Below are 27,286 nucleotides of genomic sequence, written 5' to 3'. Positions count from 1 at the left end.
CATTGGAAAGGGTACGGAGGAGATTTACCAGGATGCTGCCTGGTTGAGAGAGTATGGATTATGATCAGAGATTAAGGGAGCTAGGGCTTTACTCTCTGGAGAGAAAGAGGATGAGAGGAGACATGATATAGGTATACAAGATATCAAGAGGAATAGATAGAGTGGACAGCCAGTGCTTCTTCCCCAGGGCACCACTGCTCAATACAAGAGGACATGGCTTTAAAGTAAGGGATATGAAGTTCAAGTGGGATATTAGATGAAGGTTTTTTACTCAGAGCGGTTGGTGCATGGACTGCACTGCCTGAGTTGGTGGAGGCAGATACACTAGTGAAATTTAAGAGACTACTAGACAGGTATATGGAGGAATTTAAGGTGGGGGGGGGGGTTATATGGGAGGCAGGGTTTCAGGGTTGGCACAACATTGTGGGCTGAATGGCCTGTACTGTGCAGTACTATTCTATGTTCTATTTCCATACCTGCTGAGTTCCTCCAGTATTTTGTGTGTATTACTGTGGATAGGCAGGGTTGGAGAGAGAGACTGACGAAGGCAGCAAAAAGGAGCAAGGGAGTGGAGAGAAGGGGAGAGGAAGGACGTGAGAGGGAAAAATAAATGGAGAGAAGAGGAGAGTGGGATGAGAGAAGGGGGCTTTAGAAAGAAAGAAGGGGAATGAGGAGATCAGTAGAAAGGGGTTCAGGTTTAGATTTATTTATCGTGTACATTGAAATGCATAGTTTGGATTAACGGCCAACACACCAAGGATGGGTTGGGGTCAGCCTGTAAGTGTAAGCAGACACTCTAGTGCAGACATATCATACCCATAATACTTAGCAGAACAAGACAGACCAACAAACAGACACAACTAGCAACAAAACAACAACAGCAGAAATAAACCACTTTCCTCCCTCCCACCTGCCCATCTGCCCTGCACAGACATTCCTCTAACCCCAGGAGAGGCCTCTGGGCCATAAGTCCTCAGGCTTCGGCCATTAGGTCTTAGGTCTTGACTTCCAGACTTCCAATCACTGAGTGAGTGGAGAGCCAGGAACTGAGATGAAAAACACACGAACTGCTGGAGGAACTCAGCAGGTCAAGCAGCATCCACAAAGGGGAATAAACGGTCGAAGTTTTGGGCTGAGACCTTTTATTCCCCTCTATAGATGCTGCCTGACCTGTTGAGTTCCTGCAGCTCTGGATTTCCAGCATCTGCAGAATCTCTTGTGTTTATGACTGTGATAAAAATATGGCTTTGAGAAAGTGTACTGAGAGGGAGGTAAGCTGCATAGATTTTTATTATGTTTCCTTTAGAGACACAATGTGGAACAGGCCTTTCCGAGACTGCATGCTGCACTGCCCAGCAACTCCCAATTTAACCCTCGTCTAATCATGGGACAATTTACAATGACCTACTAACCGGTATGTCTTTGGACTGGAGAAACACCCGCACATTCCACAGGGATACAGGCTCCTCTCAGATGATGAACTCTGAACTGTGATGCTCTGCGTTGTAGCAGCATCATGCTAACTGCTGCGCTACCGTGGTGCCCAATGTGTGGTGGGAGGGCCGGGGAGGGGGCAGATGGGGACAAATAGAGTGAAGTTGGGGAACAAATATGGCTCAGGCTGGGGACACAGAGACAGAAGGAGAGTTGGGAGGGGAGGAGTGCTGATGGAGAAGAGGCAAATGGCAAGGAAAGGATGGGGGAGATGGAAGTAGAGATTAGTGGAAAAGAGTGAGCAAGATGGAGTGGCTGTGATGGGAGAGAACATCTGTTGTGGATCCCACCCACCCTGCTTGTAGACAGTTTATCCAATCCCCTCAGGGAGGAGGCTACGTAGCACCCACACAAGAACCACCAGACTCAAAACACGGTTACTTTCCCCAAGCAGTAAAGCTGACCAACACCTCCACCCACTAACTCCAGCACTGCTTTATTTCCTGTCAGTCACCTTCTGTCCAGCCAAGAATCACTTTATGGACATACAATCAATCTATGTACAGTATTTAACTTTATGTATTCATATTTGTATATTTTTAAAAATATTGTGTTATTTATCTTTTTTCTGGAGTAACAAATCTTGAAGTTGAATGAGAACGATAGAGGACAAAAAATGATAAAGGTAACAGTGGAGAGGGAGGGAATGAGGGGTAGTGAGGTATAAAGGAACAGGAAAGGTGGATCGAGGAAGCAGGGATTGTGACTAAGGAAGGGAAGAGGAGGATAGTAATTGGGAATGGAGGGGTGGGGGTTAGGAAGGTAGGAAAGGAGAGGAAGGGGAAGAACGTCCTGGGTAGAGTGGACATGAAGACGATGTCTCCTATAGCTGGTGAGTGTTGAAACAGAGCACACAGCCTCAGAACAGAAGGGCATCCCTTCAGAACAGAAATGAGGAGGTAGTTGTGGGATTTATTACGACAGACGGATGTGGATGCCAAGTCATTAGGTATATTTAAATCAGAAGTTAATAGGTTCTTGATTCGTAACAGGTTCAAAGGTCATGGGGAGAGAGAGGGAAAATAAATCAGCCATGATGGAATGGCAAAACGCACTCAATGGGCTGAATGGCCTAATTCAGCTCCTAGATCTTATGCTCTAAAGTGAAGGGGCATGGAAGGTGGAGAGAGGAGTAAATTGAGAGGGATTAAGGGCTGTCTGAGAGAGACTGGGGAAGTCTTCTCAGGGAGTGGCAAATCTCTGGAATTCACTGGCGATGGAGGTGATATCGTTGGATATATTTAAGGTTGGGATAGTTAACTATTTGAAAGATTGAGGATTTGACAATTTTGGAATGGGCAATAAACCCATGTATACTACCTCACTATTGTTTGTCTTTTTTGTTTTTTTTTTGCACTAGTTCTTAACTTTTAAAAATTTCTTATTATAATTTATAGTTTTTTAAATTGTGTTTTGCAATGTACTGCTGCAACAAATCAACAAATTTCATGTTATATGTCACTGATAATAAACCTGGTTCTGATTTGGATTCTGAGTTGAGAGGGCAGGAAATAGTGAGGAATGCAGGGGAGAGTAGGGACAGATATTGGAAAAGTTAGGGAGATCAGAGGAGGAAAGAGAATGGGAGAGGTAGAAGGTTGTGTGTAAAGGAGGGGAGAGAATGGGAGAGGTAGAAGATGGTGTGTGAGGAGGGGAGAGAGTGGGAGAGGTAGAAGGTTGTATGTAAGAGAGGGGAGGGGTAAAGAATTAAAACAGAAGGGATAAGAGAGTACACAGTGGAGTACACAGTTTGTGAGGAGAGGGTGCGAGATAGGGAGACGTTCGGAGGTGGCGGGGAGAGAAAGGGGCAGGAGGGAAGATGGAGATTGAGGGATTGGGGCTTTGAGAATAGTTGTGGAGTAGAGATGGGGGCCGGTGACTGTAGATGGAGAGCATTCTGAATCTCTGGCATATGTTGTAAATATGTAGTTTTGTGGCTGCAATACATAATAATAAAAAGTATAAAATACAATAAGTATATATAAAAATATGAAATTAATTGAGTAGAAATAAAGAGTGAGGGAAAAATTGTGATGTGGTGTCCATGGATTCATTGTTGGTTCAGAAATCTGATGGTGGTGGGGAAGAAGCTGTTCCTGGAATGCTGAGTGTGTGGTTCACGTTCCTATGCCTCCTCCTTGATGGTAGCAATGAGGGGAGAGAATAGAAGGGAAAGAAAGAAGAGTGGTAGGAAGAGGGCAAGTGTCACCGGGGTCAGAGGTTCATGCATGATCGGACGTCAAGGCTGATAAGTGAAACCATGATTGCTGTCCTGGGTGATGTGCAAAGTTTGAGGCCTGGTGTCTGTGTGTGGGAGACGAGGCCTGGAGGCCTCGGGCGGGCTACCCTGCGTTTGGAGGGAGGGATGGGAAAGGGGTTTGTTTTGTTGTTGTTTTGTTTTGCCGAGCATGGTGGTGTGCTTACAATTGTCAGCACATCCTTGGTTAGCACAAATGACACATTTCACTGTATGTTTCGATGTACATGTGATAAATAAATGACTGAACCTGAATCTAGATCTACTACAGCAGCATCTGAATTACTCCGCAGTAACAAATAGCATCGGCAAACACTTGTTTTAAACTTGTTGGTGGGGTTGGGCCAGTGTTGCAGCTTCATCGTGCCAGCAGTCAGGGTTTGACTCGCACCACTGCCTGTGAGGGGAGTGTACGCACTCCCTGAAAATGGTGGCAAAAGAACATGAGGGCAGTGGGGTTAGAACTCAGTAAAAGAGGAGGCTGGGGAAGAGTGGGTGTGTGTCAAGTGAGGCAGAGCGATGGAGTTGAGAGTGGGACAGGAATAGAGTGTTATTGAGTGTGACGGGAGATGCCTTTTGACATGGTTGGTCCAGCTGTCCCTAGTTTCAATCCATATTAGGTTAGCTCAGCCCTGCTCAGCATGGTCGGAGCTGACACTGAGCTCTGCAGCCTCTTCTGCATTCAATGGAATCACGGCCTTCCCCTGCTGGGTATGACAAAGACTCTATAAACTGTGGCTCGGTAATGCTCCTGGTCTCTGACAGGAGCTCTCTTGTTAAAGAAGGTTGAAAATTTCTCTTTATCCACTGCTGAACACTGGACCAGACTGGGGGCGGGGGGGTGCTTGCATAGTAGAAATTTCACAGGTTAACTAATCCACAAGCTATGGATCCAGTGATTCACATTCGTATATAACTGAACAATATAGCCAGGACATTCCCGGTGGCCAAGCATTTTAATTCCGAACCCCATTCCAGTTCCGGCATGTCTGTCCATGGCCTCCACTTCTGCCACGATGAGGCCACTCTCAGGGTGGAGGAGCAACACCTCATGTTCCATCTGGATAGCCTCCAACCTGTTGGCATGAACATCAATTTCTCCTCCTGTAAACTACTTTTCTCTCTTTTTTCTTCCTCTTCCTCTCCCCCTTCCCTCCTCTTCCATCCCCCACTCTGGCCTCTCACCTTTTCTCCTCCCCTGCCTATCACCTCCCCCGGTGCCCTCCTTGCCTTTTTCCAATGGTCCACTTTCCTCTCATCAGTTTCCTTCTTCTCCTGTCCCTTACTTCTCCTACTACCTGGCGTCACCTGTCACCTTCTAGCTATCCTCCTTCCCCTGTTCCCACCATTTTATTCTGGCACCTTCCCTCTTCCTTACCAGTCCTGATGAAGGGCCTCAGCCTGAAATGTGAATGGTTTATTCTTTGTCATCGATGCTGCGTGACCTGCTGACTTTCTTCAGCTTTTTGCACTGTAGCTACGATTCCTCAACCCTATCCAATGAGGAACTATCAATCTCTGCCTTAAGTACATCCAACGATCTGGCCTTTACAACTGCCTGTGGCAACAAATTCCACAAATTCACCACCCTCTGGCTAAAGAAATTTCTCCGCTTCTCTATTTTAAATGGGTTGCCCTCTATCCTGAGGTTGTGCCTTCTTGTTCTCGACTCCCCACCGTCCTTTCCATGTCTACTCTCTAGGCCTTTTAACATTCAAAAGCTTTCAATGAGATCCCCCCTCACCCTTCTAAATTCTGGCAGGTACAGACCCAGAGCCATCAAACATTCCTCATATGATAACCCTTTCATTCCTGGAATCAACTTTGCGAACCTTCTTCTGGACCCTCTCCAATGTCAGCACTTAGATGAGGGACCCAAAAATTATTCGCAATCCTCAAGGTGAGGTCTCACCAGTGCCTTATAAAGCCTCAGCATCATATCCTTGCTCTTGTATTCTAGACCTCTTGAAATGAATGCTAGCATGGTATTTGCCTCCCTCACCATTGACTCTGCCTGTAAGTTAACCTTCAGGGTGTTCTGCATAAGCACTCCCAAGTCACTTTGCACTTCAGATTTTTGGATTTTTTCTCATGTAGAAAATAGTCTGCACATTTATTTCTACCACAAAAGTGCATGAGCATGCATTTCTTGTCCATTCTCCTAACCTGTTTAAGTCCTTTAGACAGATTAGGAGAATCTGCCTACCTGTTTCCTCAACACTACCTGCCCCTCCACCATATTCATATCATCTGCAAACTTGGCAACAAAGCCATCTATTCCATCATCTAAATCATTGATATACAGCATAAAAAGAAACGGACCCAACACTGACCCCTACAGAACATCACTAGTCACTTACGGCCAACCAGACAAAGATCCTTTTATTTCCACTCGCTGCCTCCTACCAATCAGCCAATGTTCTAACCATGCCAGTAACTTTCCATAATACCATGGACTCTTAACTTAATAAGCAGCCTCGTGTGGCACCTTGTCAAAGGCCTCCTGAAAATCCAAATATACAATATATAATCTTCTCAAAGAATTCCAACAGGTTTGTCAGGCAAGATGTTCCCTTAAGGAAAACATGCTGACTTTGACCTATCTCGTCCTGTATTACCAAGTACTCCATAACCTCATCCTTAGCAATTATCTCCAACATCCTCCCAACCACTGAGGTCAGGCTAACTGGTTTATAATTCCCTTTCTGTTGTGGGAGGCAACTTTACTTTCTTAAGGAGTGGAGTGACATTTGCAATTTTCTAGTCCTCTGATACCATGCCAGAGTCCAATAATTTTTGAAAGATCATTGCTAATGCCTCCACAATCTGTACTGCTACCTCTTTCAGAATCCTAGGGTGCAGTTCATCTGGTCCGTGTGACTTACGTACCCTGAAGTCTTACAGCTTTTTGAGCACCTTCTTTCTTGTAACTGCACTCTTCTCTTCCCTCACACCCTTCAACATTTGGCACACTGCTAGTGTCTTCCACAGTGAAGACTGATGCAAAATACTGATTCAGTTCATCTGTTACCTCCAGTCTCAATTTTCTAGTGATCCTATATCCATTCTCATCTCTTTTATTTTTTTACATATTTGGAAAAGGTTTTACTATCCACTTTGATATTGTTTGCTAGCTTGCTTTCATATTTCATCTTTTCCCTTCTAATGATTCTTTTAGTTGCTCGCCGTAGGTTTTTAAAAACTTCCCAATTCTCTATCTTCACACTGATTTTAGCTTTGTTGTATACCCCCTCTTTTCCCTTGAAAGCCATGGTTGTGCTATTTTGCCATTTGAATATTTCTTTGATTTTGGAATACATTTCTCCTGCACCTTCCTCATTTTCCCCAGAAACGCACGCCATTGCTGCTCTGCTGTTGTCCCTGCCAGCAGCTCCTTCCAATTTACTGTGGCCCATTCCTTTCTCATACCACTGTAATTTGCTTTACTCCATTGAAATATTGCTACATCAGACTTTACTTCCTCCCTGTCAAATTTAAATTTGAACTCAATCATATTGTGATCACTTGCTCCTCGGGGCTTTTACCTTAAGCTCCCTAATCGCTTCCGGTTCATTACATAAACAGCTGACATAGAATCAGAAGATACTGAATTTTGTGGGTAGAGTTAAGAAACTGCAAGGGTAAAGTTATCCTGATAGGAGTTTTCTACAGGCCTTCAAATAGAATACAAGATGTGGGATACAAATTACTCAGAAAAGGTATTTTAAAAAGGCAGTGTTACAAAACTAATGCGGGATTTCAATAAAAGTAGATTGGGAAAATCAGGTTGGTGCTAAATCCCAAGAGAGGGAATTTGTAGAATGCCAGTGAGATGGCTTTTTAGAGCAGTTTGAGGTTGAGCCCATGAGGGGAAAGGCAATTCTGGATTGGGTGCTCTGTAATGAACTGGGAGCTTAAGATAAAGGAATTCTTAAGAAGCAGTGATAACATGATTGAATTTACCCTGCAGTTGGAGAGGGAGAAGATAAAATCAGATGTATTAGTACTAAAGTGGAGTTAGGGGAATTCCGATAGCATAAGAGAGGAGCTGGTCAAAGTTGATTAGAAAGGAACACTATTCGGGATTATGACAGGAAAACAGTGGCTGGAGTTTTTGGGGGCACTTTGGAAGGTGCAGGGTAGATATAGCCCAAGGGTGAAGAAGTATTCTAAAGGGATGATGAGGCAACTGTGGCTGAGAAAGGAAGTCAAAGATGGCATTAAAGCAAAAGAGAGGTTATACAAAATAGCAAAATATTAGTGGGAAGTTAGAGGATTGGGAAGCTTTTAAAAACCCACAGAAGACAACTAAAAAAGCCACAAGGTGAGAAAAGATCAAGGGAATATCAAGGGAAGTTAGCCAATAATATAAAATAGGATTTCGTATGAGTTGAGACTGGATATCAGTATACTGGAAAATGATGCTGGAGAGGTAGCAATGGGGAACAAAGAAATGTTGAAGGACCTTAAGTATTTCGTGTCAGTCTTCACTGGGAAGAGATTAGTAGTATACCAAAAATTCAAGAGTGTCAGGAGGCAGAATTGATTGTTGCTGGTATTACTAAAGAAAAAGTGCTTGGGAAAGTGAAATGTCTGAAAGTAGATAAATTACCTGGACAAGATAGACAACACCTAAGGGTTTTAACAGAGGTACTGTAGCTGAAGAAGTTGTGGAGGCACTAGTAATCATAGATAGATACTTCATTGATCCCAAAGGAAATTACAGTGTCACAGAAGCATTATCAAGTGCACAGATATAAATATCAGAGCAGAAGTAGAAAGAATATAAAAAAAACAAGTTACCACAAACAGTCTAACAGGAGGGGGGGTCATCACTAATGGCTGAGGGCAAGAATGACCTCATGTAGTGCTCTTTGGAGCAGCGCAATTGTCTTAGTCAATTACTAAAAGTGCTCCTCTGTTCAGCCAAGGGGGCATGCAGAGGGTGAGAAACATTGTCCAGAATTGCCAGGATTTTCCTTAGGGTTCTACCACAGCCTCCAGTGTGTCCAGTTTGACTCCAATAACAGAGCCAGGCCTTCTAATCAGGTTGAGCCTGATTTATTGAGCTTGTTGGCATCACCCATGTTGATGCCATTGCCCCAGCACATCACCATTTAGAAGGTTCTACTGGTGACAACAGACTGGTAGAACATGTGAAGGAGAGGCCTGCATACTCAGTCTTCTCAGGAAGTAAAGGTGACGCTGGACCTTCTTGTACACTGCCTCTGTGTTGGTGCTCACCTCAAGTCGGTCATCCAGGTTCACCCTCAGGCACTTGTAGATCCTCTCCATATCTATGTCCTCACCATCAATAGTAACAGGGAGCAGTGCAGGCTCAGTCTTCCTGAAGCCCATCACCATCTCCTTTGTTTTACTGATGTTGATCTTCAGGTGATTCAGCTTGAACCATTTAACAAAGTCCTCCACCAGGGCCCTGCATTCATCCTCCCTTATACACCCAACTGTTGCTGAGTCACCAGAGAACCTCTGCAGATGACATAACACAGTGTAATTTCTAAAGTCTGTCGTATACAGGGTAAACCAGATCTTTCAAGAATCAGTAGATACTGGAATGGTTTCAGAGGACTGGAAAATTTACTCTTTCAGAAGGGAGGGAGGCAGAAGAAAGGAAATTATAGGCCATTAGCCTGGCCACAGTGGTTGGGAAGATGTTGGTGTCCATTATTAAGGATGAGGTTTCGGGGTACTTGGAAACAAATGATAAAATAGGTCAAAGTCAGCATATTTTTCTTTAGGGGAAATCTTGCCTGACTAATCTGTTGGGATTCTTTGAGGAAATAACAGGCAGGATAGACCGAAGGAGAGTCAATTGGTATTGTTTACCTGGATTTTCAGAAGCCTTTGATAAGGAGCTGCACATGAGGCTGCTTAAGAACCCATGGTGTTACAGGAAAGATACTAGCATGGATAGAAGATTGTCTGATTGGTAGGAGGCAAAGAGTGGGAATAAAGGTGGACCTTTCTGATTGTCCTCCAGTGACTAGTATTGCTCTACAGGGGTTGTTGTCAGGACTGCTTCTTTTCACATTAAATGTGAATGATTTGGATGATGTAATTGATGGCATTGTAGCCAAGTTTGTGGTTAATACAAAGGTGGGTGGAAAGGCAGGTAGTGATGAGGAATCAGGGAGTCTGCAGAAGGATTGTGGGAATGGGCAAAGGACATGTACTTTGGTAGAAGGAATAAAGGCAGAGACTCTTTTCTGAACAGGGAGAAAAATCAAAAATCAGAGGCACAGAGGGATGTGAAAGATTCCCTAAAGATGAGCTTGCAGGTGGAGTCAGTGGTGAGGAAGGCAAATGCAATGTAACCATTCATTTTGAGAGGATCAGAATATAAGAGCAAGGATGTGATGCTGAGTCTCTAAGGCATTGATCAACCACATAGAGCATTATGAGCAGGTTTGGTTGCTTATCTAAGAAAACTTGTACTGGCATTGGAGAGGGTCCAAAGATGTTCACCAGCATGATTCTGGGAATGAGGAGCACTTGATGGCTCTGGGCTTCTACTCACTTAAATTTAAAAGAATAAGGGATATCACATTGATATCTGTCAAATATTGAAGTGTCTGGATAGAGTGGATGTGGACAGGATGTTTCCTATAGCTGGGGAGTCAAGGACCAGAGGGCACAGAGAGAGTGGATGTGGCGAGGATGTTTCCTATAGTGGGTGGGTCTAAGACCAGAGGGCACAGCTCCAGACCAAAGGAACGTCCAGTAAGCAAGAGTAGTGAGTAGAACCATAGAACATTACAGCACAGAAACAGGACCTTTGGCTCTCCTTGGCTGTGCCGGACCATTTTTCTGCCTAGCCCCACTGACCTGCACCTGGACCATATCCCTCCAAACCCCTCTCATCAATGTACCTGTCCAAGTTTTTCTTAAATGTTAAAAGTGAGCCCGCATTTACCAGTTCATCTGGCAGCTCATTCCACACTCCCACCACTCTCTGTGTGAAGAAGCCCCCCCAATGTTCCCTTTAAACTTTTCCCCCTTAATCCTTAACCCATCTCCTCTTTTTTTTTTCCCCTAGCCTCAGTGGAAAAAGCCTGCTTGCTTTCACTCTATCTATACCTATCATAATTTTATATACCTCTATCAAATCTCTCCACATTCTTCTGTGCTCCAAACTATTCAACCTTTCTCTGAAACTCAGTTTCTCTATTCCCGGCAACATCCTTCTCTGCGCTCTTTCAACCTTATGAATATCCTTCCTGTAATTAGGTGACCAAAACTGCTCACAATACTCCAAATTCAGTCTCACCAATGTCTTATACAACCTCCCCATTACATTCCAACTCTTATACTCAATACTTTGATTTATATAGCCCAATGTACCAAAAGCTCTCTTGATGACCCTATCTACCCGTGATGCCATTTTTAGGGAATTATGTATCTGTATTCTCAGATCCCTCTGTTCTACTGCACTCCTCAGTGTCCTACCATTTACCTTGTATGTTCTACCTTGGTTTGTCCTTCCAAAGTGTAATACCTCACACTTGTCTGCATTAAACTCCATCTGCTATTTTTCATCCCATTTTTCCAGCTGGTCCAAATCCCTCTGAAAGCTTTGAAAACCTTTTTCACTGTCGACTACACTTCCAATCTTTGTATCATCAGCAAATTTGCCGATCCAATTCACCACATTATCATCCAGATCATTGATACAGATGACAAATAACAATGGACCCAGCACTGATCCCTGTGGCACACCACCAGTCTCAGGCCTTCACTCAGAGAAGCAATCCTCCACTACCACTCTCTGGCTTCTCCCACTGAGCCAATGTCTAATCCAATTTACTACCTCACCATGTATACCTAGGGACTGAATCTTCTTAACTAACCTCCCATGCGGGACCTTGTCAAAGGCTTTACTGAAGTCCATGTATACAACATCCACTGCCTTCCCTTCATCCACTTTCCTGGTAACCTCCTCGAAAAATTCTAATAGATTTGTTAAACATGACCCACCACACACAAAGCCATGTTTACTCTCCCTAATAAGCCCCTGTCTTTCCAAATACTTGTAGATCTTATCTCTTAGTACTCCTTCCAATAATTTACCTATCACTCTCATCAAATTTACTGGACTATAATTTCCCGGATTACCTTTAGAGCCTTTTTTTAAACAACGGAACAAGATGGACCATCCTCCAATCCTCCAGCACCTCACCCACAGATACCGACATTTTAAATATTTCTGCCAGGGCCCCTGCAGTTTCAACACTCGTCTTCCTCAAGGTCCGAGGGAATACCCTGTCAGGTCCTGGGGATTTATCTACTCACATTTGCCTCAAGACAGTAAGCACCTCCTCCTCTTCAATCTGAATAGTTTCCATGACCTCACTACTCGTTTGCCGTATTTCCAATACACTCCTTGCCAGTTTCCGTAGTAAATACAGATGCAAAAAACCCATTTATGGTCTCCCCCATTTATTTTGGTTCCATACATAGCCGACCACTCTGATCTTCAAGAGGACCAATTTTATCCCTTACTATCCTTTAGCTCTTAACATACCTGTAGAAGCTGTTAGGATTATTCTTCACCCTGACAGCCAAAGCAAACTCATGTTTTAGCCCTCCTGATTTCTTTCTTAGTTTTTTTTTGCACTTTTTATACTCCTCAAGAACCTTATTTGCTCCCTGTTTCCTGTACATGTTACACATCTCTCTCTTCTTTATCAGAGTTCCAATATCCCTCGAGAACCAAGGTTCCTTATTCTTATTCACTTTGCCTTTAATCCTGACAGGAACATACAAACTCTGCACTCCCAAAATTTCTCCTTTGAAGGCCTCCCACATACCAATGACATCCTTGCCAAAGAACAACTTGTCCCAATCCATGCTTTTTAGACCCTTTCTCATTTCTTCAAATTTGGCCTTTTTCCAGTTTAGAACTTCAACCCGAGGACCAGATCTATCTTTATCCATGATTAAGGTGAAACTAATGGTGTTTTGATCACTGGAACCAAAGTGTTCCCCTATACATACTTCAGTCACCTGTCCTAACTTGTTTCCGAATAGGAGATCTAATATTGCATCCTCTCTAGTTGGAACATCTGTATACTGATTTAGAAAACTTTCCTGAACACAGTTTACAAACTCTGACCCATTTAGACCTTTAACAATATAGGAGTCCCAATCAATATGTGGAAAATTAAAATCCTCTACTATCACAACTTTGTTTCCTGCAGTTGTCTTCTATCTCTCTGCAGGTTTGCTCCTCCAATTCTCGCTGACTATTGGGTAGTCTATAATACAACCCCATTAATGTAGTCATACCTTTCCTGTTTCTCAGCTCCACCCATATGGCTTCGGTAGACAAGCCCTCTAATCTGTCCTGCCTGAGCACTGCTGTAACATTTTCCCTGTCTAGCAATGCCACCACAACACCCCCACCCTTCATCCCTCTGCCTCTATCACATCTGAAACATCTAAACCCTGGAACGTTAAGCTGCCAGTTCTGCCCCTCCTGTAGCCAAGTTTCACGAATCTGTGGAATTCATTGCCACAAGCAGCTGTGGAACCCAAGTTATTGTGTGCATTCAAAGTGAAGGTTGATAGTTTCTTGATTAGACAGGGTATCAGAAGTTAGAGGGAGAAGGTAGGAGAATGGGATTGAGAGGGCTATTAAATCAGCCATGTTGGCCTTATTCTGCTCCTATGTGTTATGATCTTATAGTTCCTCTGACGTCCCTCATCCTTTCCTTTCTCCTATGGTCCACCCTGCTCTCCTATCACATTTCTTCTTCAGCCCTTTACCTTTTCCACCTATCACCTGCCAGCTTCTCACTTTGACCCTTCACCCCATCCACCCACCTCCCCCCTCAGCTTGTACTCCTTCCCTCTCCCTAACATCTTATTTTAGTTTCTTCCCCCTTCCTTTCCAGCCCTGATAAAGAGCCTTACCTGAAATATCGACCATTTATTCCTCCCTACAGTTGCTGCTGGATCTGCTGAGTTCCAGCAGCATGTTGTGTGTTACCCCTCCTGTTTCAGTCTGTGTTTTACCATTTCATTCTGTAATCCCATCTTTTCTCTCCACTTTCTGCACACCCATCAGTCAGATCCTCAGAAGTCCCCTCTTCTACCCAAAGTCAAAAGTCAAAGCCAAAGGTAGTCTTCATACATTTATCTTCAATGTACTTGTATGTCCTCATATACTGTACAACCCTGAGATCCATTTTCTTGCTGGCATTCACAGTAGAGTGAAGAAATACGATAGAACCGGTCAAGATGGTGCCTGCGTACAGCACACCTCTGGTTGACATCTTCTGGATAGTTCACAAAACCGTACATTCCACTTTTATGTCTTTTACATTTGTTTCTTATCTTGAATGTGACTCTGGATCTGTTGGAGCCTGTGATTTGCAGTTTGGAGATTGTTTGGGAGTTCTAGAACTCTGCAGTCTCGAAGGGGATTCTGGGAGGTAGAGGCAGTGTGCAGGAACGTCATGGTGGACGGGCTGTGGGAAGGGGTTCGAGTTGATGTTTGACTCCATTTCTGTGATTAAAGCTTCCATTGTTTGCCAATTAAAGCAATGAGGGAGATTGAAGCATCAAGTTGATGCAGAAGTTTGGGGACTGGGTGTTCCAGAGCTCTAGCCTCTGAGAGAATTCCTGGAGGCAAAGGCAGTGTGAGTGACCATCAGGATGGGGTGCAAGCCAATGCTTTACTCCATTTTGCTGATAAAAGCTTCCGTTGTACATAGATTAAAGTGATGAGGGAGTCTGAAACATTGAAGGGACTGCAGAGGGTGATGGCTCTGTACCGGAGAGGGAAGAGCCTGCCTCTGTGTCCAGAGAGTATTCCCAGGTTTTCTGCATTTTGGATGTGGATAGAGACTTTTTCAGTCTTATAGTTTTTTCTACATTCTGTGTTTTCTGCCTTACCTTTCTCGTTTTTTTTTGTGTGGGAGGAGGAATTTGGGGATTGATGACTGTTCTACCTTTCTTGCTTGGTTTCATGACTACCCGGGGAAGAATTTCAGTGTTGTACACTTTGATAATAAATGAACCTATGAACTTTTGAACCAATGAAAAATTGCAAAGACTGACAAACAGCCTATGCGCAAAAGAATCAAACTACAAATAAAATGAAAAGTAAATAAGTAATTTATACTGAGATTATGATTTATAGAGAAAATCAGCAGCATTTATATAAAAAAAACTCTATATACCATCCAGGCAATGTCCTGTTGCTGCTGTCATGGAGCAGGCAGTACAGGAGCCTCAGGTCCCACGCTGCCAGGTTCAGTAACAGTTATTACCCCTCTTGAACCAGTGTGAGTAACTTCACTGATTGCTTCAACCTACAGACTCATGTTCAAGGACTCATTAACTGATGTCCTCAGTGTTTTTTTATTTATAAAATTTGTCTTTTTTTGCACATTGATTGTTTTTCGGTCTATGTTTACATGTAGTTTTTTATAAATTTATTGTATTTCTTTATTGTCCTGTGAATGCCTGCAAGAAAATGAATCTCAAGTCAGTGTTTGGTGACTTTGATAATAACTTTACTTTGGCTTAAACAAAGGCTGACAAACAATCAGTGTGCAGAAGAAGACAAACTGTGCAAAGAAAAAATCATATTGAGAACATGAGTTGTAACGAGGTCTTGCAAGTGAGTATAAGTTGTGGTATCAGTTCAGAGTTGAGCTGAGTGAATTAAACCTGGCTGTTGGTGGAGGGGTAATAATTATTCCTGAACCTGGTAGTGTGCACTTGCTTTCCGACGGTGGTAGGGAAGACAGATGGGCCTAGACAGGTGGCTCCTTGATGACAGACTCCTTGAAAGTGAGCCTGTAGGTCATAGAATCAGTTAAGTGTTGAAGTGAGTGAAGGTTCAAGAGCCTGATGGTTGTAGGTCAACCTCCTGGTGTGGAACTTGTGGCTCCTGACCCTTCTGATCAATGGGGAAGCTTTAATACTATGTTTGCACTGCTTTCCCACTCCTTCCACCCACCCATCCCTTTGTCTTTCTCCACTCCTCTCCTACCACATCTATTAACAGTGTACCTGCCATTGACAAGACACAGAATTCTGGAGGAACTCAGCAGCTTAGGCAGCATCAGTGGAGAGGAATACACAGACAATGTTTCAGTCCGAGACCCTTCAGTAGAACTGGAACGGAAGGGAGGAGAAGCCAGAATAAGGAAGTTGAGGGATGAGGAGTGAAGTGATGGGTGGGTGCAGCGGATGAAGTGAGGTGACAGCTGTGCAAGGAAAATAGCTGAAGAAGAAGAAATCTGATAGAGGAGATTGGACAATGGAAGAAAGAGAAGGAGGAGGGGGTGCAACAGAGCGAGGTGATAAGGAGAAAATGAGGAGAAAAGAAGAGGTGAGATGGGTACCATGATGGAGAATGGAAAAAGAGAGGAGGGGAGGCAGGAGAAATTACTGGACATTAGAGAAATTGACGTTTCTGCCATCAATTTGGAGGCTACCCAGACGGAATATGAATTGTTAATCCTCTAACTTGAGTGTGGTCTCATCTTGGTAGTAGAGAAGGTATGGACCAATGGGATACACTTTGTATCAATAGGACAGGCAGGAAGGCAGAGGGGGTGACATGGCTCTGTTAGTAAAAAAAAATGAAATGAAATCATTAGAAAGAGGTGAGATAGGGTCGGAATGTGTTGAATTGTTGTGGATAGAGCTAAGGAACTGCAAGGATAAAAAGACTCTGATGAGAGTTATATAAGACCCCCAAACAGTAGAAAGGATGTGATCTACAAGTTGTAATGAGAGGTAGAAAATGCAAGACATAAGGGCAATGTTACAATAGTCATGGGGAACTTCAATATGCAGGTAGATTGGGAAAACCAGGTTGATACTAGGTCTCAAGTGTGGGAATTTCTAGAATGCCAATGAGATGGCTTTTTAGAGCAGCTTGTGTTTGAGCCCACTGGGGGATCAGTTTTTCTGGATTGAGTGTTATACAATAAGCCAGAATTGATTTGAGAGCGTAAGGTAAAATAACCCTCTGGGAAAGTGATCATAATGTGATCGAGTTCACCCTGAAATTTGAGAAGGAGAGGCTAAAGTCAGATGTATCAGTATTACAGTGGAGTAAAGGCAATTACAGAGGCATGAGAGAGCAGTTGGCCAGAATTGATTAGAAAAGTACACTGGCAGGCATACTGGCAGAGCAGCAGTGGCTGGAATTTCTGGAAGCAATTCCAGAATATACATCCCAAGAGGAAGAACTAACCTAAAGGCAAGATGATATAGTTGTAGTTAACAAGACAAGTCAAAGCCAACAAAAAAGCTGAAGAGAGAGCACATGATAGAGCAAAAATTAGTGGGAAGTTAGAGGATTGGGAAACTTTTAAAAACAAACAGAAGGTAACTAAAAAAAGTCATTATGAAGGTAAAATTGGGATACAAAAGTAAGCAAGCCAATAATATTAAGGAGTACCAAAAGTTTTTTCAGATACATAAAGTGTAAAAGAGATGTGAGAGTGGATATTGGATCACTGGAAAATGTGCGGGAGTGGCAGTAATAGAAGACAAGGAAATGGCAGATGAACCAAATTAGTATTTTGCAACAGTCTTCACTGTGTATGGCACTAGCAGTATGGTGGAAATTCCAGGTGTTGGGGACATGAAGTGTGTGAAATTACCATTACTCAGGAGAATGTTCTTGGGAAACTGAATGGTCTGAAGGTAGATAAGTCACCCGGATCAGATGGTGTACACCCCAGGGTTCTGAAAGAGGTGTCGGAAAAGATTATGGAGGCATTGTTAATGATCTTTCAAGAATCACTAGATTCTGCAATGGTTCTGGAAGACTGGAAAATTGCAAAAGTCACTCTGAGAAGGGAGAGAGGCAGAAGAAAGGAAATTATAGGCCAGTCAGTCTGACCTCAGTGGTTGGGAAGATGTTGGAGTTAATTGTTGGAGGATTTTATCTCAAGGTACTTAGAGGCAGATAGTAAAATAGACCGTAGTCAGTATGGTTTCCTCAAGAAACCTTGCCTGACAAATCTGTTGGAATTCTTTGAAGAAGTAACAAGCTGGATAGACAATGGAGAATTGGTTGATGTTGTGTACTTAGATTTTCAGAAGGTCTTTGACAAGGTGCCACACATGAGCCCATGGTATTACAGGAAAGATTCTAGCATAAATGAAGCAGTGGCTGATTGGTAAGAGGCAAAGCATGGGAATGAAGGGAACCTTTTCTGGTTGGCTGCCAGTGACAAGTGGTGTTCCACAGGGGTCTGTGTTGGGACTGATTCTTTTTACGTTATATGTCAATGATTTGGATGATGGAATTGATGGCTTTGTTGCAAAGTTTGCCGATGATACAATGATAGGTAGAAGGCCAAGTAGTTTTGATGAAATAGAGAAGCAACAGAAGGACTTGGGAGAATGGGCAAAGAAGTGGCAGATGGAATACCATGACAGGAAGTGTATGATCATGCACTTTGGTAGAATAAATGAAAGGGTTGACTATTTTCTAAATGGAGATAAAATATAAAAGACTGAGGCACAATGGGACTTAGGAGTCCTTGTGCAGGATTCCCTAAAGGTTAATTTGCAGGTTGAGTCTGTGGTGAGAAAGGCAAATGCAATGTTAGCGTTCATTTCAAGAGGACTAGAATATAAAAACAAATCTGACCTCAGTGGTTGGGAAGATATTGGAGTCGATAAAGCGCAGGTGAGGCCTCACTTGGAGTGTTGTCAGCAGTTTTGGGGCCCTTGTCTTGGAAAGGCGCTGATATTGTCCGATGCTGATATTATTGTGCCACCAAGCGGGACTTAGGGATGCGAAGTGAAATTAAAATGTGTGGTCACTCTGAAGCTGAAACTGGAGAGGGTTCAAAGGAGATTCATGAAAATGATTCCTTGATTAAACAGCTTGTCATATAAAGAGCATTTGATGGCTTTGGGCCTGTATTCACTAGAATTCAGAAGAATGAGTGGTGACCTCATTGAAACCTATTGAATGGTGAAAGGCCTTGATGGAGTGGATGTAGAGAGAATGTTTCCTATGGTGGGAGTCTCAGACCAGAGGACACAGCCTCAGAATAGAGGGCTGTCCTTTTAGAATGGAGCTGAGGTGGAATTTCTTTAGGCAGAGGGTGATGAATCTGTGGAATTCTTTGTGAGAGGCAGCTGTGGAGGCCAAGTCTTTATGTATATTTAAGGCAGAGGTTGATAGATTCTTGATTGGTCAGGGCACGAAAGGATATGGGGGAAGGCAGGAGATTGGGGCTGAGAGGAAAAATAGATCAGCCATGATGAAATGGTGGAACAGACTCGATGGGCTAAATGGCCTTAATTCTGCTCCTGTATCCTGTGGTATGGTCTTGCATCATATAAGAATGTGAAAGAAGAAGAAGAATAGCCCTTAACTCGGCAGTGGAGTTATTGAGGCACTGCCATGATGGTGTTTCTGTAGCAAGCTATTCTTGTTTTTACAAGGCCGAGTTGTTAGCTCGACGCTCAACCTGACTTGGATTCGAACTCGGGAGTCTTCACTCCGGAGTCCAACGCTGATATTATTGCGCCACCAAGCGGGACTTAGGAATGCGAAGTGAAACTAAAATGTGTGGTCACTGTGAAATCCTGCCTTTTGTGCAAGGCACTTGATAAAGTGGTCCCTGAATCAATGTTGGCTGTCACCAGTGTAGAGGAGGCCATACTGGGAACAACAGATACAGAAGATGATGGCGACTGACTCACAGGTGAAGTGATTGTTTGGGCTCTTAATGATGCGCTGGTTTCCTCCCACATTCTGTAGACGTACTGGTTACAGTTAGTGAGTTGTGGGCATGGTATATTGGCACTGGAATATATGGTGACACTTGAACACCTCATCCTGTGTTGCTCATTGATACAAACAGTGTATTTCATTGTATGTTTGGATCATCTGTACATGTGAAAATAAAGCTAATTGTTATAAGAGACCCTGAGGTGAAGGGTTGAGTAGTGTTTCTTGTTGTTACTTGAGGAATTGGAGATACTGCTGGATGAGTTTGTTATCTGCCTTTCCAGAAGGCGAGGACAGCTTGTTGTTGCTGCTTATAACACACAATAACTATGTTAACTGGGCCCAGACACACACACTCTTACAAGTTTTTTTTTGAGATTTTACTCGTGCACAAGGAAAACAGCATGGTTCTCTGCCACCCAAACAGTTCTGAAGCCGGAACAGGGAACTGCTATTTTTATACAGACCACACTAAATGCTGGTGGAACGCAGCAGGCCAGGCAGCATCTATAGGAAGAAGTACAGTTGACATTTCAGGCCGAGACCCTTTGTCAGGACTAACTGAAAGAAAAGATAGTAAGAGATTTGAAATCGGGGGGGGGGGGGGGGGAAATCTGAAATGATAGGAGAAGACTGGAGGGGGCGGGGTGAAGCTGAGAGCCGGAATGGTGATTGGCAAAAGGGATACAGAGCTCTGACAAAGCCTTTGATAAAGTTCCACATGGAAGGTTAGTTAAGAAGGTTCAGTCGTTAGGTATTAATGCTGGAGTAATAAAATGGATTCAACAGTGGCTAGATGGGAGATGCCAGAGAGTAGTGGTGGATAATTGTTTATCGGGATGGAGGCCGGTGACTAGCGGGGTGCCTCAGGGATCTGTTTTGGGCCCAATGTTGTTTGTAATATACATAAATGATCTGGATGATGGGGTGGTAAATTGGATTAGTAAGTATGCCAATGATACTAAGGTAGGAGGTGTTGTGGATAATGAGGTGGATTTTCAAAGCTTGCAGGGAGATTTATGCCGGTTAGAAGAATGGGCTGAACGTTGGCAGATGGAGTTTAATGCTGAGAAGTGTGAGGTTCTACATTTTGGCAGGAATAATCCAAATAGAACATACAGGGTAAATGGTAGGGCATTGAGGAATGCAGAGGAACAGAGAGATCTAGGAATAACAGTGCATAGTTCCCTGAAAGTGGAGTCTCATGTAGATAGGGTGGTGAAGAGGGCTTTTGGAACGCTGGCCTTTATAAATCAAAGCATTGAGTACAGAAGTTGGGATGTAATGCTAAAGTTGTACAAGGCATTGGTAAGGCCAAATCTGGAATATTGTGTGCAGTTCTGGTCACCGAATTATAGGAAAGATATCAATAAATTAGAGAGTGCAGAGACGATTTACTAGGATGTTACCTGGGTTTCAGCAATTAAGTTACAGAGAAAGGTTGAACAAGTTAGGTCTCTATTCATTGGAGCGTAGAAGGTTGAGGGGGGATTTGATCGAGGTGTTTAAAATTTTGAGAGGGATAGATAGAGTTGACGTGAACAGGCTGTTTGCATTGAGAGTAGGGGAGATTCAAACTAGAGGACATGATTTGAGAGTTAGGGGGCAGAAGTTTAAGGGAAACACGAGGGGGTATTTCTTTACTCAAAGAGTGATAGCTGTGTGGAATGAGCTTCCTGTAGAAGTAGTAGAGGCCAGTTCAGTTGTGTCATTTATGGTAAAATTGGATAGGTATATGGACAGGAAAGGAGTGGAGGGTTATGGGCTGAGTGCGGGTAGGTGGGACTAGGTGAGATTAAGGGTTCGGCACGGACTAGGAGGGCCAAGATGGCCTGTTTCCGTGCTGTGATTGTTATATGGTTATATGTTATAGAACTGGAGAAGACAGAATATAAGGTGTTGTTCCTCCAACCTGAGTGTGGCTTCATCTTGACAGTAGGGGAGGCCATGGATAGACATATCAGAATGGGAATAGGACATAGAATTAAAATGTGTGGCCACTGAGAGATCCTGCTTTCTCTGGCTGACAGAGCGTAGGTGTTCAGCGAAACAGTCTTCTAGTCTTTTTTTTACTCTCTCTGCCTCTGTCATAATCACTTTTTGCCTGTTCTCCATCTCCCTCTGGTGCTCACATCCCCCTTTCTTTCTCTCTAGGTCTCCTGTCCCATGATCCTTTTCCTTCTCCAGCTCAGTATCCCTTTTGGCAATCACCTTTCCAGCTCTTAGCTTCACCCTTCCCCTTCCTGTCTTCTATCAATTTGCATCCCCCCCCCCCCAACTTTCAGATCTCTTACTATCTTTTCTTTCAGTTAGACTTGATGAAGGGTCTCAGCCCGAAACATCGTTTGTGCTTCTCCCTATAGATGCTGCCTGGCCTGCTGTGTTCCACCAGCAGTTTGTGTGTGTTGCTTGAATTTCCAGCATCTGCAGATTTCCTTGTGTTTACATTTTTATACAGAATTGGGTTATCGGTTATGGAATTGACCATTTGGTAAAGTGCATATATTTGAATTTCTTACCCATTGCCATTCACAATAGAGGTGTTAAAAATCAATTGAACCTTCAAGCTGACAACTGATGATATTTTAAAATTAATAAAGAGATCATCCCTTGGTTTTTGTCCTTCCTTTGTTCCTATCACGTCTTGCTCTGGCACCCCCTATGTGTAAAGGTAAGTTATGTTCTTCTAGGTTGGTTACACACTGCCACTGTCATTCTCACCCATCTCTCTGCAGTGGGCAAGGCTAGCTCTGGCAATCTCATTTCAAAGGTCTCACTTGACTACAACTGGCCCAAGCTGTGCTTGCCTGAACGTTGCTTTTAAACCTTGCTTTATCACAACTTGCGCAAACCTTCTTCCCTACTGAGCTCATCTTCTCATCTTGGCTTGCTCAATACTGAGGTTAATCTTGCAATTTTCATGGTGATAATGGTCAACAATCAAGTTTATGCATCATACTTGTTTGCATGTATTAGGGATTTGTTCAAGTTTAATTATTATTCAACCATAAATGAATATAGCCAAATGGAAGAGCGTTTCTCCGAGGCCAAGGTGCAAGGCAGATTACCGACAGCACACAGCACAAACAGCACATGAGCTATGATTTTAGAAAAACATACGGTCACAAGGAAAGAATAATAACCTGTTTGCTCTGGTGTATTGATCAGGGTGTGACATGCAACAAACAACAATAACATTCAGCAATTATAAAGAATTAGATAGAAAGTTAGAGGTTAAAGTACAGATATGGAGTAGAATCTGCATGAATTCTTCAAGGTACCACATTGTAGGCTTATTCAGAAAGTCAGAAGGCCTGGGATCCAGGGAGGTTTGGCCAGGTGGATTCAGAATTGGCTTGCCTGCAGAAAGCAGAGGGTCATGGTGGAGGAAGTACATTCAGATTGGAGGGCTGTGACTAGTGGTGTCCCACAAGGATCGTTCTGGGACCTCTACTTTTCGTGATTTTTATTAACGACCTGGATGTGGGGGTAGAAGGGTGGGTTGGCAAGTTTGCAGACAATACAAAGGTTGGTGGTGTTGTGGATAGTGTTGAGGATTGTCGAAGATTGCAGAGAGACATTGATAGGATGGAGAAGTGGACTGAGAAATGGCAGATGGAGTTCAACCCAGAGAAGTGTGAAGTGGTACACTTTGGTCCTTCCAAGGCAAAGTAAATGGCAGGATACTTGGAAGTGTGGAGGAGCAGAGGGATCTGGGGGTAGATGTCCACACATCTCTGAAGGTTGCCTCACAGGTAGATAGGGTAGTTGAGAAAGCTTATGGAGTGTTAGCTTTCATAAGTCAAGGGATAGTTTTTAAGAGTCGCGGGGAATGATGCAGCTCTATAAAACTCTGGTTAGGCCACACTTGGAGTACTGTGTCCAGTTCTGGTCGCCTCACTATAGGAAGGATATGGAAGCATTGGAAAGGGTACAGAGGAGATTTACCAGGATGCTGTCTGGTTTAGAAAGTATGCATTATGATCAGAGATTAAGGGAGCTAGGACTTTACTCTCTGGAGAGAAGGAGGATGAGAGGAGACTTGATAGAGGTATACAAGATATTAAGAGGAATAGATAGAGTGGACAGCCAGGGCCTCTTCCCCAGGGCACCACTGCTCAATACAAGAGGAAACACGAGGAAATCTGCAAATGCTGGAAATTCAAGCAACACACACAAAATGCTGGTGGAATGCAGCAGGCCAGGCAGCATCTATCGGGAGAAGTGCTGTTGATGTTTCGGGCCGAGACTCTTCGTCAGGACCCTCAGCCCGATACGTCGACAGTGCTTCTCCCTATAGATGCTTCCTGGCCTGCTGCGTTCCACCAGCATTTTGTGCGTGTTGCTTCAATGTAAGAGGACATGGCTTTAAGGTAAGGGGTGGAAAGTTCAAGGGGGATATTAGAGGAAGGTTTTTCACTCAGAGTGGTTGGTGCATGGAATGCACTGCCTGAGTCAGTGGTGGAGGCAGATACACTAGTGAAATTTAAGAGACTACTAGACAGGTATATGGAGGAATTTAAGGTGGGGGTTATATGGGAGGCAGGGTTTAAGGGTGGGCACAACATTGTGGGCTGAAGGGCCTGTACTGTGTTGTATTGTTCTTTGAATACATAAATACAATGTAAACAGCTTTATAAAAAGCAATTTAAAGTGTTGACAGTGCAGTGGAGTGACTGTGAGGCGGGGAGGGGGGAATAAGTCAAATGGTTGATCAGATTAACTGCCTGGGAGAAGAAGCTTTAAGATAGAGTGAAGGCTTTGTTTTAGTAGCCCTATAGTATTTTTCCAGAAGGGAGCTTTTGGGAAGAGTCCGCAATGATTCTTTCCTGCCCGCGTCTCTGTCTGCAGCCAGTGACCTTCTCTGCTGACCTGACAGTTGCTGGAGTGTTTGTATACTGTGAGAGGATACTGCACCAAACCGGACAGTGATGGATGATGTGAGGATGCTCTCTATGATGCAGTGTAGAATTGCACCAGTGTGTTTTGGGGAAGATGGAATTTCACCAACTGGAACAAGAAGTACTTCCTCTGCAGTGAATGGAGACCAACTGGTTCTCCCACCTGAGCTCCTGTGAAATAATGATGAGAAACGTGAATGTTGAAACAATGCTGACTATAGAGTTGTTGATAATGGGAGGGTGGAGAGGAAACACTTTTCTCCTGAAGTCGATATGCATCTCCAGGGCTTTGAGGGGAAAAAGATAATGTGGGCCTTGTGTCAGACCTGTACACCCATAACTTTCACATCATGAGTACAAGGGTCTAGACAATTTGACACTGGGGTTGTTAGAACAGAAGGGTGAAAAGAAGACATGAGGTTGCTTTGGCAGATAATGTGAAGGTAAACCCAAAGGGTTTCTACAAGTATATTAAAAGGATAGTAAGGGACAAAGTTGGTCCCCTAGAAGATCAGAGTGGTCATCTATGTGTGGAGCCTCACGAGATGGGGGAGATCTTAAACAATTCTTTTTTGCATCAGTATTTTACTCAGGAAACTGGCATAGCGTATATGGAAGGAGTAGCGTCATGGAACACATAAAGAGGAGGAGGTGCTTGCTGCCTTACAGCAAATAAAGGTAGATAAATCCCCCGGGCCTGACATGATATTTCCTCAGACTTTGAGAGAGACTAGTGTAGAAATTGCAGGGGCCCTGGCAGAAATATTTAAAATGTCCTTAGCCGTGGGTGTGGTGCTGGAGGTTTGGAGGGTAGCTCATGTTGTTCCGTTGTTTAAAAAAGGCTCCAAAAGTAAACCGGGTAATTACAGACTGGTGAGCCTGACATCAGTAGTAGGTAAATTATTGGAAGGTGTTCTGAGAGATCGGATATATTTGGACAGCCAAGGGCTGATTAAGGATAGTCAGCATGGCTTTGTGCGTGGTAGATCATGTTTAATGAATCTTGTAGTGTTTTTTGAGGAGGTTACCAAGAAAGTAGATGAAGGAAAGGCTGTGGATGTTGTCTACATGGACTTTAGTAAGGCCTTTGACAAGGTCCCACATGGGAGGTTAGTTCAGAAGGTTCAGACACTAGGTATCCATGGAGAGGTTGTAAACTGGATTTGAAATTGGCTGTGTGGGAGAAGACAGAGAGTGGTAGTGAATAATTACTTCTCAGAATGGAGGCCTGTGACTAGTGGTGTGCCTCAGGGATCTGTGCTGGGACCATTGTTTGTTGTCTATATCAATGATCTAGATGATAATTGGATCAGCAAGTTTGCTGATGACACTGAAATTGGACAGCGAGGAAGGCTTTCAAATCTTGCAGAAGGATCTGGACCACTTGAAAAATGGGCTAGAAAATGGCAGATGGAATTTAATGCAGACAAGTGTGAGGTGTTGCATTTTGAAAAGACAAATCAAGGTAAGACAGGACACCGAGGAGTGCGGAGGAACAAAGTGATCTGGGAGTTCAGATACATAATTCCCTGAAAGTGGCATCACAGGTAGACAGGGTTGTAAAGAAGTCTTTTGGCATCCTGGCATTCATAACTCAAAGTATTGAGTATAGATTTGGGATGTTATGGTGAGATTGAATAAGACATTGGTAAGGCAAAATTTGGAGTATTGTGTGCAGTTCTGGTCATCTAACTATAGGAAGGATATCAATAAGATTGAAAGAGTACAGAGAAGATTTACTAGGATGTTGCCGGGTCTTCAGGAGTTGAGTTACAGGGAAAGATTGAACAGGTTATGACTTTATTCCTTGGAGCGTAGAAGAATGAGGGGGGATTTGATAGAGGTTTACAAAATTATGAGGGGTATAGACAGAGTAAATGCAAGTAGGCTCTTTCCACTGAGATTAGGAGAGATAAATGCGAGAGGACATGGCTTTAGAGTGAAAGGGGAAGGGTTTAGGGGAACATTAGGAGGAACTTCTTCAGAGAGTGTTGGGAGTGTGGAAAGAGCTGCCACCTGACGTCGTAAAAGCAGGCTCACTCTTAAGTTTTAGGAATAAATTGGATGGATACATGGATGGGAGTGGTCTGGAGGGTTATGGACTGGGTGCAGGTCAAAGGGACTAGTGGAATAAAGTTTCAGCACAGTCTAGAAGGGATAAATGGCCTGTTTTCTGTGCTGTAGTGTTCTATGGTTCTAATTTTATTCTTAACTGTGTATCAAGTTCAAGTTGATTGCCTTTCATTTGTGGACATGTATACACCTAAACAAAACAATGTTTCTCTGGGACTGAGGTACAAAATGCAGGACAGATATCACATACAGCCCATCAAACAATTGCTCCTTGATTGCTACCATCAAGGAGGATGTACAGGAGCCTTAAGACACACAACTAACATTTTAGGAACAGCTTCTCTCCCACTGCTAAGATTTCTGAATGGAGAATGAAGCCATGAACACTATCTCACTATTTTATTCTTATTTTACTTTCTTTTTGCAGAACTTATTTATTGTAATAGTTTTTCATAGAGTTTACACACACACATACATGTTTCTTATTGTAATTTGTAGTTTTTTTTACCTTTTGCAAAACAACAAATTTCATGACAAATGGCATAATATTAACCTAATTCTGATTATATTAACACAATAATATTGAAAGATATTCTGTGGATGTACAAGTTGACATAAAGTGCATATATGACAAGTAGTTAAATGTACCACAGTGAGAGGCGCTGACATAAATAGTGTGTGCTGGGGGAGCAGGATGTGCAAAAGCCTCACAGCCTAACAATCCTTGTTGTTATACAGCAGTACCTTCTGCCTGACATTAGGAGGTCAGAGTTCGTAGGATGGAAGGGAGGACAACACTGAGGGGCTGAAGGCTCTGGT

At 43.3% G+C, this 27,286-nt stretch overlaps 1 protein-coding gene across 1 annotated transcript in view; it reads left to right on the top strand.

The window, feature by feature from the left end:
* The window catches only part of LOC132381205 (voltage-dependent L-type calcium channel subunit alpha-1S-like), a 381,429-nt gene that overhangs the window by 5,681 nt on the left and 348,462 nt on the right, over positions 1-27,286 (top strand). The window lies entirely within an intron of this gene.

Source organism: Hypanus sabinus, chromosome 25, assembly GCF_030144855.1.
Source record: "Hypanus sabinus isolate sHypSab1 chromosome 25, sHypSab1.hap1, whole genome shotgun sequence".
Taxonomy (NCBI): domain Eukaryota; kingdom Metazoa; phylum Chordata; class Chondrichthyes; order Myliobatiformes; family Dasyatidae; genus Hypanus; species Hypanus sabinus.
Note: the sequence above shows the minus strand (reverse complement) of the source record. Positions and strands in the feature narration are given on the sequence as shown.